Raw genomic sequence first — 18,674 nt, 5'->3', positions numbered from 1 at the left:
GAGGAGTCTGGGCTGGGATTGGGATTGGTGGCGAGACGAGAGACGCCATGAATACAGATGCAAACACAAACACACATAAAAGAGCGACTATTCAGGTGCGTGGAGGTGCGTCTAAGACATTTCGATTACATTTTGAGTGGTTTCACTTAAGTTTCCTCTGCTTTTTCTTTAAATTGCTGCATCCGCAAACTTTGGTGCCCTCATGAAATATGTAGACCGGAAATGACTGGGATGGGACACGGGCGGTGTACACTACATGGGTAGAGGTGAATGCCGTACCACACAAAAGGTGGCGCAAATTACTGAAATATGCATGCGACTCGCCAGGCCATTATCGGGGGCTTCCTTTTCTCGGAGAAGTACCACATCCCGTTCCAGCTATGGCCATTGGAAATACGTGCCAGGAATGCCCAAAAAGATTGCCTCGACCGGACACAATGTTTGAGTACTGGCCATGGCTTTGTGAATGGCATTTGGTTTCTCTTCTTCTTGTTTGGCTTTTGTGGTTTTGAAACTGCACGCATTTGATTGCGTTATTGAAATTGACTGTGCTGGCTTCATTACTATGTCCTGGGCAGTTGTAACGGTTGCGGTTGGACAATACCGATTCAAAATAGGTTATCGCTATGGTGCTCGGATATCGCATGCAATAACCTTGGGCCAATTATCGCTGCAGGGCATAGTATAGTTGGGGTGGGTGCAAGCAAGCTCGAGGTAGGGAACATCTGAGCTGAGCTGCCGTAAGTGCTGTGCAGCGCATCGCAACGGAGCTTTCGAAGCCGAGCTTTAAGATCGGTAAGCTCTTATTTAAGCAATGCAAAAGCACCAGAACGTTCTCTTTCGAAAATTTGAATCTGTGCAGCCGGTGGCTATCTCCGCGTCGGTAGCAAATATATAACTACATCGACCACGTGTAAGCCCAAAAGAAAAGAAAAGTAACCCAAATAAGTGCCACAAAGACAAACCGAAAAGAAATAAAACGGAACGGGGAAAATCCCACACGGTGGGCGCGCCGCAAAAATCGGGCGAAAATTAATAACCGTGCGCCGAGAAAACTGGCAAGAAACTACCCTGGCGAAAAGTGCATATTTGCCTCGCCGCGCCAGCAAGTGTTGTTCTTGTTGCAAGCCCGTGCGTCCCGCAGCTCTGCCAGGAGAACCCAACGCTCGTGTCTCCGTGGAAAAGTCCGAAAAACTGGTATGTTCAAGTGCCCTGTAGGGAAAAGTTAGATTTTTTTCTTAGCCCTCGTGGTTTTGGTTCTGTTTCGCCCATAGGGCCCTGGCCCCGAGCGGTAGCCACCCGGCTCTCCCAAAGTTCTGCCCCACCCACACCAAACTCCCACACTTGACGGGAGTACTCTTCGGAGTCGACCTTGGTGTGGGGCCGAGATTTTTTTCCCTTTTGGAGTCGTTGAAGCATCCACCTGCCCGGAGACATAGCCTCCACCGGCCATCACCCTTGCGCCATATCTAACGTACGCGCATAGAGGGCATAGAGATCACCCCCCCCCCCCCCCCCCCCCCCCCCCCCCCCCCCCCCCCCCCCCCTATGCGACGCTAACTCGCTGTCTGCGACGGCCCAGAAGACGCCGCCACGGATCCGGATCCAGATTTCGTAGCATAGTGTAGTTTTAATTTAATTTTTTTTGTGTTCCTTCTGAGCACTTATATGACTATGTAACCTTCCTTAACTCTGCGTCACAGTCCTACCTCGATAGGCGGGAATGTGAAAGTTCCCAAAACGGAATTTATTTTTTTTGCGGGTTGGAGACCGAAAAAAACTTAATCATAAGGTAAGAGACTACAAAAAAAAAAAAAAAAAAAAAAAAAAAACCTTTTTCATACCCCCCCTATTTACCAATTCCCCTCCGACCAGGGCACACATTAACATGGTTTCCACAGCTCCACAACGAAAGGCGCCTTTCAGCGAGGGACCACTGTATTAAAGCCGTAAGTGACCCAATTTCAATTTTCTCCTTTGCGCCTGTCTTCGTCAAAATCTAAAACGCATGCGCAGCGGCCAGCCGCTGCTGATAAGAGAGCGCAACGCTTGCGTTCCACACGCTCGAAGCTTTTCGGTCTTTTCGGTGCCAATTCTGCTAAGCTTGCCTTGCTCGCATTCCCTGCATTCTTTTAATGCATGGAAACGTAGCCAAGCCATACACTAACCAACATAGAAAAAACATCTCCTCAACCCGGAAAAAAAAAAATAGTAAATTTATAATGTTTAATTAAATTTCGTTTTGGCTCACCATTGCTGATCGCTGGTATGACCCCCGCTGCTTTTGAAAATTTTTTTGATTTTTATTTTTTTCCTTTATACATACCTAATTTACTTATTTCGAATATCCTATATTATATTCCTATCTTTTCTATTTATACTCCACCGTTTATATATACCTATATCTATAAATTTTTTTTCCTCCTTAGGGATTAAGCCTCCTATTTTTTTTCATTACACAAAAATTTTTTTTGAGTTGCCTGCTGATTGTAGTTCAATACTTGTGTTATTTTTGGAAGTGAAACTTGGTTTGCTAGTTTTTGATTGAAGCAACATGTCTATGATGAAGTACAACGAAATATATTGAATGTTATTAGCAATGAACATGGAGTAGACTTATAGTTTCCAAGGGACAGGGTGACGTAATGGGGTAGGGTAAGAATTTTAGGGATTTCCAGAACCTTCGCACCACTGGAAATCATGGAAGGGTGGGTATAGAATCGTGTGGGTCGACTTCCATCGCAAGACCTCACGCCCGCGAGAGTTTGGAACACGCCGACGAAAGCCCATAGTACTTTTCGGGTACGCCCTATGATTGTGCCATGTAATGTCCGTTATGCTCGGAATAGGCATAGTGTTGTTTTCGGAGCTCGCTCCCGGTAGAGTCACGGGATTCTAAAAAATTTAAAGTTTTTGTAGTAGGAGTCGAGACGCGGTCAAACGAACCCCCCCCAAGTTACCGAATGAGCACGGAACCAAAGAATCCCCCCGGCCATGACCTCGACATCCCCACCAAACCATCCCCTACTCACGGATAGAAATATATCGTGGAAATGTTACACAATAGGCCTCCCGTGGTTTGTTCTTCAAGTTGGTTTTATTCAGGTGTTTCATTTACAATATCGGGGCGGGGTGTTAAACTATGGGAGCTAGAGCTAAAAAACTTGTACCGCTTCAGTAAACTTTTTCCGCTGCCTTTTTTTTCGTTCTTCCTTTTCCTGGCCTATATCTGCAGTTCGCCCTGATTAACCCTTTGCTCGGCGCTGTTAATGTTTGTGCTGTTAACGTCTGTGCTGTTAGGCGCGGTGATATTTAGAGCTGTAGGCGCAGTGATATTTAGAGCTGCCACTGCGGTTTCTGCCGTAACAAATATGTTAACCAAATGCACAAATTTGCACGCAAATTAAATAACTGCGGTAGCGGATTGCGTTTTTAAAAAGTTTTTATTTAACTTCTAAGTTTACAGATATAGATTTAAGTTGAGGGTCACAAAGGATTCCGGACAAAGGGTTTGCGCGATCTTAGTTTTTAGCTCGACTTTTCGGTGTCGCTTCTGGATCAAGACTGACTTGAACTTTTTGATCTTTGCATCGTCGATCCCTTTTTCTTTGGACGCTGACATGCAATGACTGCATCTTTCAAGAGGCGATGCAGTTACTGCACCGCCCGTGGCCCGTGTGACACCAGCAGAATGCTGTTACGCGCGGATCCCAGGCAAAACGCAGCCCTCCTACCGACCAACCGACCGAGGGGCGCTGCCGCATGACGCGCGGTGCAGTTATCTAAAAGGCTCGTTCTTGGTGAAAAGGCTTGATCCACCCCTCCTCCTTGGTTGGTATGCTCCGGTGCTTGATGGCTCGTCGGGGCTGTGGTGGACACGTTAGGTGTGGCCGTTTTTGCCGCCGAGATCACATCTATATATGTATCCCTAACGCGATGAGTTTCCCTTGCACCTCCCTCAGTCTCAGAACACGCACCAAGCATCTTTTCCGGCACATATATTTCTCCTAATCCACACGGGGTCTCACCGCCAGATTCCGACTGCTGACCTTTGACGCCGTCCATTTTACTCCGGTGTCTTTTTTGTACAGTCCTGGTTTGTGGTTATACACGAACCTCGTGTCGCTCGAATGTAAGAGATTAGCCTTTCTGTCCAACTGTATGAGGATATCTCACCTGCAAAGTCGAATCCCTCGTGACGCAGCTGACTGCGTCGCACGCCGATCTTCTTTCTGTCGGTCGTGATTATTCGTCTTGCTCTCCGTTGAGCAGGAAAAGTTTTTTAGAATATTGCCGCGCCGGGCAACGCCTCCAAATCTGGGGCCGTACGTTTGATAAGCTTCCCGCGTTCAATAGGCCTCCCGTGGTCTGTTCTTCAAGTTGGTTTTATTCAGGTGTTTCATTTACAATATCGGGGCGGGGTGTTAAACTATGGGAGCTAGAGCTAAAAAACTTGTACCGCTTCAGTAAACTTTTTCCGCTGCCTTTTTTTTCGTTCTTCCTTTTCCTGGCCTATATCTGCCGTTCGCCCTGATTAACCCTTTGTTCGGCGCTGTTAATGTTTGTGCTGTTAACGTCTGTGCTGTTAGGCGCGGTGATATTTAGAGCTGTTAGGCGCAGTGATATTTAGAGCTGCCACTGCGGTTTCTGCCGTAACAAAAATGTTAACCAAATGCACAAATTTGCACGCAAATTAAATAACTGCGGTAGCGGATTGCATTTTTAAAAAGTTTTTATTTAACTTCTAAGTTTACAGATATAGATTTAAGTTGGGGGTCAGAAAGGATTCCGGACAAAGGGTTTGCGCGATCTTAGTTTTTAGCTCGACTTTTCGGTGTCGCTTCTGGATCAAGACTGACTTGAACTTTTTGATCTTTGCATCGTCGATCCCTTTTTCTTTGGACGTTGACATGCAATGACTGCATCTTTCAAGAGGCGATGCAGTTACTGCACCGTCAAGTGGCCCGTGTGACACCAGCAGAAGGCTGTTACGCGCGGATCCCAGGCAAAACGCAGCCCTCCTCCCGTCCAACCGACCGAGGGGCGCTGCCGCATGACGCGCGGTGCGTAGCCGAACCAAACGCGAACATGCAAGAAAGATAGCTATTAGACTAACATTCGAGGAAAATTAGTACTAAACTTACTAAGAAACTAAGCATGCAATCAAAATACAAATACCACTACAGTTACTAATTAATAGAAAGGTGTGTAAGGATTAATAATTTAATAAGAGGAAGAGAATTAGTGGTGGATATAATATGGTAGAGGGAATTATAATCCGAGCATAAGACCCTAAACGGTTCATGCAAGGAATAATTCGATCTACAAAGTGGAAGGAACAACGGTATAAAATTTCTAGTCAGTCTAATAGGAATCGTGAAGTTTATGCGGCTCAACAGATCAGGGCTGTCTATGTCACCCCTGATCAAGTTGTGCATAAATATCACACCAAGCATTTTTCTATGGTTAACTAAGGATGGGAGGTTTACTAATAGTAGTCTACTAGAGTAAGATGGGAGTCTTACACCCGCATCCCAGTTAAGGCCCCGCAGAGCAAAGAGTAAAAAGTTTTTCTGTACTGATTCTATACGGTCCTGGTGTACTTTGTACTGAGGGCACCATACCCAGGAGCCGTATTCTAAGATCGGACGAACAAGCGAGGTATAGAGAGTCTTTGTTATATAGGGGTCGTCAAATTCCTTTGACCACCTCTTTATAAACCCAAGCACGCCCATGGCCTTATTTACCATGGTAGAAATGTGTTCGGAAAACTTTAACTTGGGGTCTAACATAACACCCAGATCATCCACCAGGGTAATTCTCTCAAGAGAACCACCAAATAGGGTGCAGGGAGCCAACAAAGGGCTAGAACGATGAAATGTCATAACTTTGCATTTCGAGGCATTAAGGTGTAACAAGTTTGCACAACACCATGACTGAAAGTTATTCAGATCGGATTGCAAGCGAGAATGAAATGAAATGTCCTTGTACTGGACACAGAGTTTAACATCATCCGCATACATAAGTACTCGAGAGTATGTTAATACTGAAGGTAAGTCATTAATAAAGAGTGTGAAGAGTAAGGGGCCTAGATGCCTGCCTTGTGGTACTCCCGAAGAAATCTTTACTGGTAAAGAGAGGGAGTTTTTGAAGAGGACTCTTTGAGACCTAGAACAAATATAGCTAGAAATCCATCTCAGGAGGTTGGGCGGAAACCCTAAAAGGTCAAGTTTATGCGCTAAAAGGGAATGGTTTACAGAGTCGAATGCTTTACTATAGTCGGTGTAAATAACATCCGTCTGGAAGTTACATTGAAAGCCTTTAATAATGAAAGAGGTAAACTCTAACAAGTTCGTGGTGGTTGATCGCCGCCTTATAAATCCATGCTGAGTTGGAGATATAAGTCACTTGCAGAGATGTTGCAAGTGCGGAGTTAAAACCTTCTCAAACATTTTAGGAATAGCGGATAACTTTGCTATACCTATATAATTTTTTGCATCAGACTTGCTACCTTTTTTATGGAGAGGAATTATAAACGATTCCTTCCAGATCGGGGGAAGCAAGAAGAATCAATGGACAGGTTGAATAGTTTAAGCAAAGGTCCACACAGAGCCTCGGCGCAGTACCTGAGTACACAACCTGGAACCCCGTCTGGACCCGGTGAAAACACCGGCTTAACTAGTCGAAGATCATGAAGTAGGGAACATTCATTTAACAAGGGACTGAAAATGCCGTTCGACCTCGGTAAACCGTATGGGTACGGATGACCAGAGTAGCTTTCCTCAGAATAGGTGGTTTGGAAGAATTGGGCAAAAAGATCGGCAATTGCCTGATCATTATTTGCCGACGTATTACAAAATGATAGCGAGGATGGGTGTGCGGACGTTCTACGCTTACTGTTTACGAAGCTGTAAAACTGTTTAGGGTCCTGAGAAAAACGTATCCTGCATCGAGATAGGTAGTTCTTATAGCATTGAGCATTAAGAACTGAAAAGTTTGACCGAGCTAATACATAGCGAGAGTGAGAAGTAGGAGAACCCACTTCTTGAAATTTTTTATAAAGTCTTGATATTAAGTTTTTTAGACTGGATAACTCTTTGGTAAACCAAGGGGGTTTTCCAGATCTAGTCGGACAAGGAAGGAACTTTTCACATGGTTGACTTGAGACAGGGATAGGTCAAGCAAGCCGTCAACAAAGTCATGTCGTGACATGGTCACTAGGATATTAGACTCGTTTACCGAAGACCAAACAGTTCCTGGCAAGTTGAAGTCACCAAGAACTATCATACGATCTTTATCAGATAGCGAGGAAGAAACAGCGGTTAAAGCGGACAAGTGCTGCTCATAAATTGAAATTTCCGAAGAAGGTGGCATATACGAGCAAGTAATGAATATAGCGAAAGCGGGAAGAATCAGTTTTACACACAGTTTTTCCAGTTCCTGTTGAACTTGGACTGTGAAGTGTTCCGACGTGAAGTAAGAGTCCACTGCAATTAGAACCCCCCCTGCACGTCGAGACGAACGGTCCTTTCTAAAAGCTGTGTACCGACCTGCCAAAACCTCGGAACTAAGAATGTCCGGCTTTAACCAGGTTTCAGTAAACACAATAACGTGGGAAGCAAATGCAACTCTATCCCGGAAAAGAATGCTGAGCTTACTACGCAAGCTTCTTACATTCTGATAGGTTACTAAAAGAGAAGTTAGTTTTTTGGAAAGGTGGAAGCAAGACGGGAAGTTGAGGAAGAGGAAGTTGAGGTTGAGGGTGGCACACTGGAAAGATTTGGAAGGGATATGGGGGGCCTATTCTTCTTCTTAGCCTTAAACTCCTTCACCACCAAATGATCCGGCCAAAATTTGGCGGAGCAAATGGTGTCAAATTGAGTTGGGGAGATGCTTATCTTAAACGAGGCATAAGAAAAGTTAAATTTCTCCACCTTTAAACCCACGGCTTTTATTTTGCTTTGAATAAAAGCAATTACATCATTAGATGTGAGCTCAGGGGCCAGCCGTGAAACAAAAACTTGTCATTTTGGTGGGACTCCCACCAGTGGTTTAGTCACCACAGGCCTAGTACCTGTGGTGGCAATATCCGGAGGTCCGGAACGTCTATTTACTGGTGGGATCGGGATAGACGGGACAACTAGCGAATTTGCGGACACCACGGACACGGACGCTGCAGACGTACTTGGCTGCACATTCTCCGAGGCGATGAATTCGGCTACCGAATCTGCATCGCCAGCAGCTGTCGTTGCCCTTGGAGTGGCAAACGAGATCAACTGCTGCACACTTGGAGTGGTCGGAGTCAGTTTTTCGGCGGCGCACGGCTGAGTGACGGTTGGCAATTGCAGATCCCGCGGAGTGACCTTTTTGCGCCTCGGAGACTCATTCAGCAGTTTTAAACCGCTAAACTGAGCCTCCATGGCTAGGAGCCGATCGTATTGGTTTTTAAAACCAACGGTCAGCTCCTTAAAGCCACTCCGCGTCTGCCTCATGAAAGATACCATGTCCTTCTCCACCGCACGGCATGCCTCGCAACTGTAATGCAAGCCATTACGGGATCGGGATAGACGGGACAACTAGCGAACTTGCGGACACCACGGACACGGACGCTGCAGACGTACTTGGCTGCACATTCTCCGAGGCGATGAATTCGGCTACCGAATCTGCATCGCCAGCAGCTGTCGTTGCCCTTGGAGTGGCAAACGAGATCAACTGCTGCACACTTGGAGTGGTCGGAGTCAGTTTTTCGGCGGCGCACGGCTGAGTGACGGTTGGCAATTGCAGATCCCGCGGAGTGACCTTTTTGCGCCTCGGAGACTCATTCAGCAGTTTTAAACCGCTAAACTGAGCCTCCATGGCTAGGAGCCGATCGTATTGGTTTTTAAAACCAACAGTCAGCTCCTTAAAGCCACTCCGCGTCTGCCTCATGAAAGATACCATGTCCTTCTCCACCGCACGGCATGCCTCGCAACTGTAATGCAAGCCATTACGTTTGGCTATAGCATCACTCACAAGGCCAGAAAATCCAGCGCATTTTGCGTGCACTACGCTGTCGCAGAGGACATTCGGCTGATCGTGGGTGATCTGCTTCTTGCAGGTTTTTTTTGCACAGACCACAGCGTATTCCATTTTATTATTATTTACAATTACCTGCAAAACAAACTGGTATCAGTCCAATGACTCAATTACAATTTACAATTATTTGCAAAACAAATTGGTATCAGTCCAATGTGCCAGACAACGCTCAAAGCGGAATTGGTAAAAAAAAGAGAGCAGAGTGGAGAGCGGTTATAGCGCGAGCTACTAAACAGAGAGCGCTATTGCTCAGAAAGTTTAAAGAGCGAGAGAGAAAGAACAGTTATTGAAGTTGTGGTGATAGCGAGAGAGCTACCAGACGAGAGCAGACTGCAATGCAATACTCACTCACTGCAACAACACAAACACAAGCCGACGCCGAAAAATAAAAAGTTAAATAATGTTTTAACACAAATCAAAAGGCATGCACTCGCGTAAATGAATAGGTTTCCAGATTGTTGTCTGGTTAGAAAGTATAATTAGAATTTAGTTAGGAAAACACCGGCTGTTTATTCAAAACAAAAGGAAAAAATGCGGAGCGCAAAACAAAAACACGTCTGATCACTACGAAAGATAATCGGAAGTTTTCTCCTGTCTCATAATTCCATTAAGCTGCAGATTTAATTAGCCTTGGTCCGAATGGGCGCGGCCGCAATTACCGACTCACTTAGACAGATCCCAACTCCAACCTGCAGCCTAATCAAAGTGGCCGCCAGGCAGGCAGTTGACTTTCACTTTCATTTCTGTTGTTTTCTTTTCTTTTGGGCCAGGCCAGGACAGGGCGGACGTGGAGGTGGAAGTGGCGGTGGAGCCAACGGAGCATGTCATGATGGCAAATTTGAACCCAGGATAGCTATACGATTTTGTTAGCGGAAATTGTCATGAGCTGTTCACAATTTTGTAGGCCTCGTTGTGACATCTTTGGCAGAGAGACCAGAGACCTCGTCCCATAATAATCATCATCATCTTCGTCATATTCTCTCTCTCTCTCTCTCTCTCTCTCTCTATCGCTTTTACGAGTATGTGGCTCTCCTCCCTCGATATACATAAATGTAGTATGTAGTGCTCGCACGAGCAGCAATGGCAGTACCAGTGGCAGATTTGCTGACTGGTTGGCTTGATTGCCATTAAATTATGTAAAAACTTTCGGGTAGTGGCCGCCGAAAATGGCGCAATATCACGCTCCGAGAGCGCGAAACTACGAGCAACTACGACGCGGCGGCGCACAGTGGCGAATTCCGCCGTTTCAGCTTGCTAAATTAATAACTTCTGAACAAATAGAGATAACTTCATGAAACAAACTGCATTTGAAAGAAAAATCTTTCAAAATTTTATCTGCTTAAGTACATTATGCTACAGTGTCTAAAAGCTTCACAATAATGGGTTAAAGTTGAACTTTGTTGCCGGTGCATATTTTCCAATGTAAAATGCTCAATTTCTATTTTTTATACCCGATACTCAAAATGAGTATTGGGGTATATTAGATTTGTGGTAAAAGTGGATGTGTGTAACGTCCAGAAGGAATCGTTTCCGACCCCATAAAGTATATATATTCTTGATCAGCATCAATAGCCGAGTCGATTGAGCCCTTTCTGTCTGTCCGTCTGTCCGTCTGTCCGTCCGTCCGTCTGTCCGTCCGTCCGTCTGTCCGTCCCCTTCAGCGCCTAGTGCTCAAAGACTATAAGAGCTAGAGCAACGATGTTTTGGATCCAGACTTCTGTGATATGTCACTGCTACAAAAATATTTCAAAACTTCGCCCCGCCCACTTCCGCCCCCACAAAGGACGAAAATCTGTGGCATCCACATTTTTAAAGATACGATAAAACCAAAAACGCAGAATCGTAGAGGATGATTATATGTTCTAGAGTGTAAAATCTGAACCAGATCGTATAATTATTATAGCCAGAATCAAGAAAATAATTTCATTCTTTCTCGCTCTGTCTCTCTTCAACACACAGGTTTCATGGTCGGCTTTGCCAATTGCAAAATATGAGTTCAAGGATCTCAGAACCTATAAGAGCCAGAGCAACCAAATTTGGTATCCACAATCCTGTGATATCGGACCTTGACCGTTTCGTGTCCAAATTTCGCCACACCCCCTTCCGCCCCCGCAAAGGACGAAAATCTGGGGCATCCACAAATCTCAGAGACTATTAAGGCTAGAGTAACCAAATTTGGTATCCGCACTTCTGTTAGATCTCACTATAAAACGTATATCTCAGAATTTCGCCCCACCCCCTTCCGCCCCCACAAAGGACAAAAATCTGTTGCATCCACAATATTGCACATTCGAGAAAACTAAAAACGCAGAATCATAGATAATGACCATATCTATCAGATTGCTGAATCTGGATCAGATCAGATCATTTTTATAGCCAATAGGAACAAATCAATTTGCAGTGGCTACGCAGCGCCCGACGTCACGCTCAGACTGATTTTCTGTCTCTCTAGCGGCGTCTGCCGGAGGAGAGCCATACTGACTTAGTATCGGGTATAAACGTAGAGTTGCAGTGTCCGCAGCAACTCACAACGTTCCCCCTCGTTTTGATTGGTTTTGTTTAAAGATTGTGGTTTTTTTTGGTTTTTTTGTATTTTTGAATTGTCTTGATTAGCTTTTCTTGTATTTATTTTTGCACACCCTAAGCTCCGGTTTGTTTCCTTTTTATCTCACTTTGTCTTATCTTATATCTCACAGTCACTCCGCGTTTTTATATTGAAGGATTTATTCCATTAATTAATTGTCCTTCGGGTTTCGGCACGACGCAACACTTTTATTATTCGGTGCTTTTTATACAACGTCGCCCCACGTTGGGCGCCAATTAAATAACTGCGGTAGCGGATTGCGTTTTTAAAAAGTTTTTATTTAACTTCTAAGTTTACAGATATAGATTTAAGTTGAGGGTCACAAAGGATTCCGGACAAAGGGTTTGCGCGATCTTAGTTTTTAGCTCGACTTTTCGGTGTCGCTTCTGGATCAAGACTGACTTGAACTTTTTGATCTTTGCATCGTCGATCCCTTTCGGGAATAGTTTTTCTATAAACATTTCAATTGATTTCGCCATCCCGAGTATTGGATTTCGTCATCCAAAGAGAGAACTGTAAAATGCCTAAAGTGCAGGATCTGCAGAAAGCCGGGTGTGAGATTGTTTATGAGAAGCCGGGTGTGGGCAAACATTGGTTTTCCATTTAGGCGAGTGTCAAAGATTGGGATTGTGGCGGGAGCCATTGAGATTGTACATCTTAGAAATCAATTAGGCGGAGGCAGACCCAAATCACAGCAGACACTTCAGTCGCTAGGGTACAAAAGTCAACACTCATACGCTCATCTGCACATAATGGCCCCCCTCCCCACCCATCACGGCATCCAACTAAAGCTGGCTTATAGACCTGTACGAACTATATACAGATGTAGCTATAGGTGGGCGTGACTTTGGAATATCTCAAAAATTCCAAAAACTTGCACAAATTGTATGAGACGCAATTTGAAGTATGTAAAAAGTCATTTAATTGTTCCGACAAAGTAGCAACGCAAGGAGCAAGAAATAAAGGAAACAGGAAAATAAGTCATTGGCATGGGAACTGTGGTACGGTACTGTGTGTGGGTCCTCTGTCTATCTATCTATCTATCTATACCATTTTTCTACTGTGCCACAATATTCGTGGCTACCATCAAGTCCCTGCTGTGATGTGCTGTGAATAACAGGCAATTTTCGCTGCACTTTCGGCCCGCCTGCCTCTTTGTTTGTTTAATTGACTTGGCCAACAGCCTAGCTCCAATTTCTGTACTATTCTGCACAGAGCTTCTGGTCCTGATCCCTGGGCCATGTCCTGGCTGGCTGCTTGTTATGCAGAAGAGGACGAGAAGAAGCTCTTCAAATGTGCGCGCGTGTGTGTAAATATTTTGCAAAAATTTACCCGGAAATTCTTTCTGCTGAGCAACATCATTTGAATACGCAACCAGCCGGAGATAGAGAGAGGCTGACAGATACCCAGACGGATGGACGAACACGCACTTGGGAGGCCGCCTAAAAGTATGCTGTGATTTCTTGCCACTCACTGCATAAGTTTTGCGTTTTGACATACTTCCTGTGCCTGCTCCTGCCTCCTCCTCACTTCCACATCCGCTTCCTTCCTGTGGCATTGCGGGAAAACTCCCCAAAAGATGTAGTTGTTGCTTTGTTGACTTTCCATTTGCATTACGTACTCAAGTGCTGCACACACTCCTCTATCCACTATCCACTACACTCTCTCACCGCTCTCTAAATTAGTTTGTCATGAATATGTTTAAATTTGGCAATTGCTTTGCAGACTACTTTCAACGATTATTTGCATAAGAAATTCTAAAAAAATTAAGCTTCGGAATCTGCTCCTTCCGTTTTGTGTCCACAATTTGCAGGCCATAAAAAGTACAATTCTCTCATTAGACGCCGTCATTATGCGTTACAGGAGACAATTATCCACCCCCCAGTCCATGCCAGTCCTTCGTCCTTTCAATTGGCTCCCCCAAATGGCATCTGCTTTCCTGGGAGCGGGGATGGTGGAGGAAGAATGTCTTCTGTTTCGAGTGTTTGTGGATTCTCATCGGTTGGAGGTCTTATTTGTTCAATTAGTTTCCAAATCAATTGCCGAATGTTTGCTTCCATCATCAGACAAGCCGCCGATTCAAGTCAACCGTTTTACGCAGCAGAAAAAAACAAAAACTTTTCATCCTACTACCCCCGCCACCCGCGAGCGCCAGCACTCCCACTCCACTGAAGGAGGAGCCCCTGGAAAAGCGATGTGTCAATGTTGACACCCTCGACACATCACACAGATCCCCTGGCAACCCTGCTCTTCCTCGTTTCTCCTTTCTCTGGCCTGGAAAACATTTTGTGGTTTGGCAGGCGCCAAACTTTGCAAATAACACACGAATGGAAGGAGAAATGGCTGGCAATGGCAATGGTGATGTGGCAGAGGCAGGGGACAGCGAGCAAGGGCATGAAGCGTAACGCGGAAGCGGAAGTACTTACCTCAGCAGGCTGCCCGCATGAGATCGATATGTGGGCGGTGGCGAATTTCCACGCACCACCCCGTTCTGACGATCGCGGTCCAACAGCAAAAGTCTGCGAAAAGCGGAAAAGGGAGAACGGATTGAGAATGGTTCTGCTTAATGCCACGCGACAGGAAAAAGGCAGTACGTCCTGGCATAGGTACTCGCACTCGCAGTCGCAGTTTTTTTGGCCAGTCCACAATTATGCATAATGCAATTAATTGCGCCAGGACATGCGACTGGCAGCCACCGCAGACCAGAGCACATTCGGGCCACAACTGCTGCCTGTCCTCCCTTTTCCCACACTCTCTCGCACGCTACTCACCTCAAACGGTACTCCTGCATGCTGGCCTGGTAGGAGGGGGCGGCGGCCGGTGCTGAAACTCGGGGTAGAGCAAGCCGTGCGGAGCCCCGCCTCCGCGGCTGCACGGTCGTCGTCCGCAGCGGCCCAGATCCACGCTGGTTCCCAGGCCCAGTCCCAGGCAGCTCTGACCGCCGGGCGCCGTCATCCGCCAGGCGGCACCACTCACCGTCACTAGCACAACGCCAACTCCTGCGTCGGAATGGAGGGAGAGAATAGGAAAAAATAGTTAATTTTAGAGTTTGCTCGAGTGCCGCCCCACAAATGGCTAAATGGACGGTTAGCTGGATTCAACCAATGGACTCTACCATCTCCGTTTCTTTGGACGTTGACATGCAATGACTGCATCTTTCAAGAGGCGATGCAGTTACTGCACCGTCAAGTGGCCAGTGTGACACCAGCAGAAGGCTGTTACGCCTCCCGTCCAACCGACCGAGGGGCGCTGCCGCATGACGCGCGGTGCGTAGCCGAACCAAACGCGAACATGCAAGAAAGATAGCTATTAGACTAACATTCGAGGAAAATTAGTACTAAACTTACTAAGAAACTAAGCATGCAATCAAAATACAAATACCACTACAGTTACTAATTAATAGAAAGGTGTGTAAGGATTAATAATTTAATAAGAGGAAGAGAATTAGTGGTGGATATAATATGGTAGAGGGAATTATAATCCGAGCATAAGACCCTAAACGGTTCATGCAAGGAATAATTCGATCTACAAAGTGGAAGGAACAACGGTATAAAATTTCTAGTCAGTCTAATAGGAATCGTGAAGATTATGCGGCTCAACAGATCAGGGCTGTCTATGTCACCCCTGATCAAGTTGTGCATAAATATCACACCAAGCATTTTACTACGGTTAACTAAGGATGGGAGGTTTACTAATAGTAGTCTACTAAAGTAAGATGGGAGTCTTACACCCGCATCCCAGTTAAGGCCCCGCAGAGCAAAGAGTAAAAAGTTTTTCTGTACTGATTCTATACGGTCCTGGTGTACTTTGTACTGAGGGCACCATAAGATCGGACGAACAAGCGAGGTATAGAGAGTCTTTGTTATATAGGGGTCGTCAAATTCCTTTGACCACCTCTTTATAAACCCAAGCACGCCCATGGCCTTATTTACCATGGTAGAAATGTGTTCGGAAAACTTTAACTTGGGGTCTAACATAACACCCAGATCATCCACCAGGGTAATTCTCTCAAGAGAACCACCAAATAGGGTGCAGGGAGCCAACAAAGGGCTAGAACGATGAAATGTCATAACTTTGCATTTCGAGGCATTAAGGTGTAACAAGTTTGCACAACACCATGACTGAAAGTTATTCAGATCGGATTGCAAGCGAGAATGAAATGAAATTTCCTTGTACTGGACACAGAGTTTAACATCATCCGCATACATAAGTACTCGAGAGTATGTTAATACTGAAGGTAAGTCATTAATAAAGAGTGTGAAGAGTAAGGGGCCTAGATGGCTGCCTTGTGGTACTCCCGAAGAAACCTTTACTGGTAAAGAGAGGGAGTTTTTGAAGAGGACTCTTTGAGACCTAGAACAAATATAGCTAGAAATCCATCTCAGGAGGTTGGGCGGAAACCCTAAAAGGTCAAGATTATGCGCTAAAAGGGAATGGTTTACGGAGTCGAATGCTTTACTAAAGTCGGTGTAAATAACATCCGTCTGTAAGTTACATTGAAAGCCTTTAATAATGAAAGAGGTAAACTCTAACAAGTTCGTGGAGGTTGATCGCCGCCTTATAAATCCATGCTGAGTTGGAGATATAAGTGACTTGCAGAGATGTTGCAAGTGCGGAGTTAAAACCTTCTCAAACATTTTAGGAATAGCGGATAACTTTGCTATACCTCTACAATTTTTTGCATCAGACTTGCTACCTTTTTTATGGAGAGGAATTATAAACGATTCCTTCCAGATCGGGGGGAAGCAAGAAGAATCAATGGACAGGGTGAATAGTTTAAGCAAAGGTCCACACAGAGCCTCGGCGCCGTACCTGAGTACACAACCTGGAACCCCGTCTGGACCCGGTGAAAACACCGGCTTAACTAGTCGAAGATCATGAAGTAGGGAACATTCATTTAACAAGGGACTGAAAATGCCGTTCGACCTCGGTAAACCGTATGGGTACGGATGACCAGAGTAGCTTTCCTCAGAATAGGTGGTTTGGAAGAATTGGGCAAAAAGATCGGCAATTGCCTGATCATTATTTTCCGACGTATTACAAAATGATAGCGAGGATGGGTGTGCGGACGTTCTACGCTTACTGTTTACGAAGCTGTAAAACTGTTTAGGGTCCTGAGAAAAACGTATCCTGCATCGAGATAGGTAGTTCTTATAGCATTGAGCATTAAGAACTGAAAAGTTTGACCGAGCTAATACATAGCGAGAGTGAGAAGTAGGAGAACCCACTTCTTGAAATTTTTTATAAAGTCTTGATTTTAAGTTTTTTAGACTGGATAACTCTTTGGTAAACCAAGGGGGTTTCCCGGATATAGTCGGACAAGAAAGCGGGACACAAGAATCGAAAAATGTGCCAAGAGCATTGTATAAAATGTGTGTGCCTTTTATGATATCAGTGCACAAGTACAAAGCGGACCAATCAAAATCCCTAATGAGGTTATTAAGCTTCGCAAACTCGGCTTTACGAAAGCAGCGGACACGTTCGGGCAGCCTACTCGACCGATCCAATACAGTTGGTCCTATATCTAGCGACACCTCGAAAGTAGGGTGGTAGGCGTCTTCAGGTATAGTGAGCGGAAGGGCTCGAGTTAACAACACTATGGTCGGATCCGATACAAAGCACAGATCAAGCAATCGACCCAAGGAATTTTTCACATGGTTGACTTGAGACAGGGATAGGTCAAGCAAGCCGTCAAGGATACTAGACTCGTTTACCGAAGACCAAACAGTTCCTGGCAAGTTGAAGTCACCAAGAACTATCATACTATCTTTATCAGATAGCGAGGAAGAAACAGCGGTTAAAGCGGACAAGTGCTGCTCATAAATTGAAATATCTGAAGAAGGTGGGATATACGAGCAAGTAATGAATATAGCGAAAGCTGGAAGAATCAGTTTTACACACAGGAATTCCAGTTCCTGTTGAACTTGGACTGTGAAGTGTTCCGACGTGAAGTAAGAGTCCACTGCAATTAGAACCCCCCCTGCACGTCGAGACGAACGGTCCTTTCTAAAAGCTGTGTACCGACCTACCAAAACCTCGGAACTAAGAATGTCCGGCTTTAACCAGGTTTCAGTAAACACAATAACGTGGGAAGCAAATGCAACACTATCCCGGAAAAGAATGCTGAGCTTACTACGCAAGCCTCTTACATTCTGATAGGTTACTAAAAGAGAAGTTAGTTTTTTGGAAAGGTGGAAGCAAGACGGGAAGTTGAGGAAGAGGAAGTTGAGGTTGAGGGTGGCACACTGGAAAGATTTGGAAGGGATATGGGGGCCTATTCTTCTTCTTAGCCTTAAACTCTTTCACCACCAAATGCTCCGGACAAAATTTGGCGGAGCAAATGGTGTCAAATTGAGTTGGGGAGATGCTTATCTTAAACGAGGCTATCTCCCTGGCATAAGAGAAGTTAACTTTCTCCACCTTTACACCCACGGCTTTTATTTTGCTTTGAATAAAAGCAATTACATCATTAGATGTGAGCTCAGGGGCCAGCCGTGAAACAAAAACATGTCATTTTGGTGGGACTCCCACCAGTGGTTTAGTCACCACAGGCCTAGTACCTGTGGTGGCAATATCCGGAGGTCCGGAACGTCTATTTACTGGTGGGATCGGGATAGACGGGACAACTAGCGAACTTGCCCTTGCACATTCTCCGAGGCGATGAATTCGGCTACCGAATCTGCATCGCCAGCAGCTGTCGTTGCCCTTGGAGTGGCAAACGAGATCAACTGCTGCACACTTGGAGTGGTCGGAGTCAGTTTTTCGGCGGCGCACGGCTGAGTGACGGTTGGCAATTGCAGATCCCGCGGAGTGACCTTTTTGCGCCTCGGAGACTCATTCAGCAGTTTTAAACCGCTAAACTGAGCCTCCATGGCTAGGAGCCGATCGTATTGGTTTTTAAAACCAACGGTCAGCTCCTTAAAGCCACTCCGCGTCTGCCTCATGAAAGATACCATGTCATACCACAGCGTATTCCATTTTATTATTATTTACAATTACCTGCAAAACAAACTGG

At 45.4% G+C, this 18,674-nt stretch overlaps 1 pseudogene; it reads right to left on the bottom strand.

The window, feature by feature from the left end:
• LOC117192304 overlaps positions 1-18,674 on the bottom strand; it is a 97,023-nt pseudogene that overhangs the window by 11,574 nt on the left and 66,775 nt on the right.

Source organism: Drosophila miranda (genome assembly GCF_003369915.1).
Source record: "Drosophila miranda strain MSH22 chromosome Y unlocalized genomic scaffold, D.miranda_PacBio2.1 Contig_Y2_pilon, whole genome shotgun sequence".
Taxonomy (NCBI): domain Eukaryota; kingdom Metazoa; phylum Arthropoda; class Insecta; order Diptera; family Drosophilidae; genus Drosophila; species Drosophila miranda.
The sequence above is the reverse complement of the archived record's forward strand: the minus strand, read 5'-3'. Positions and strand labels throughout refer to the sequence as shown.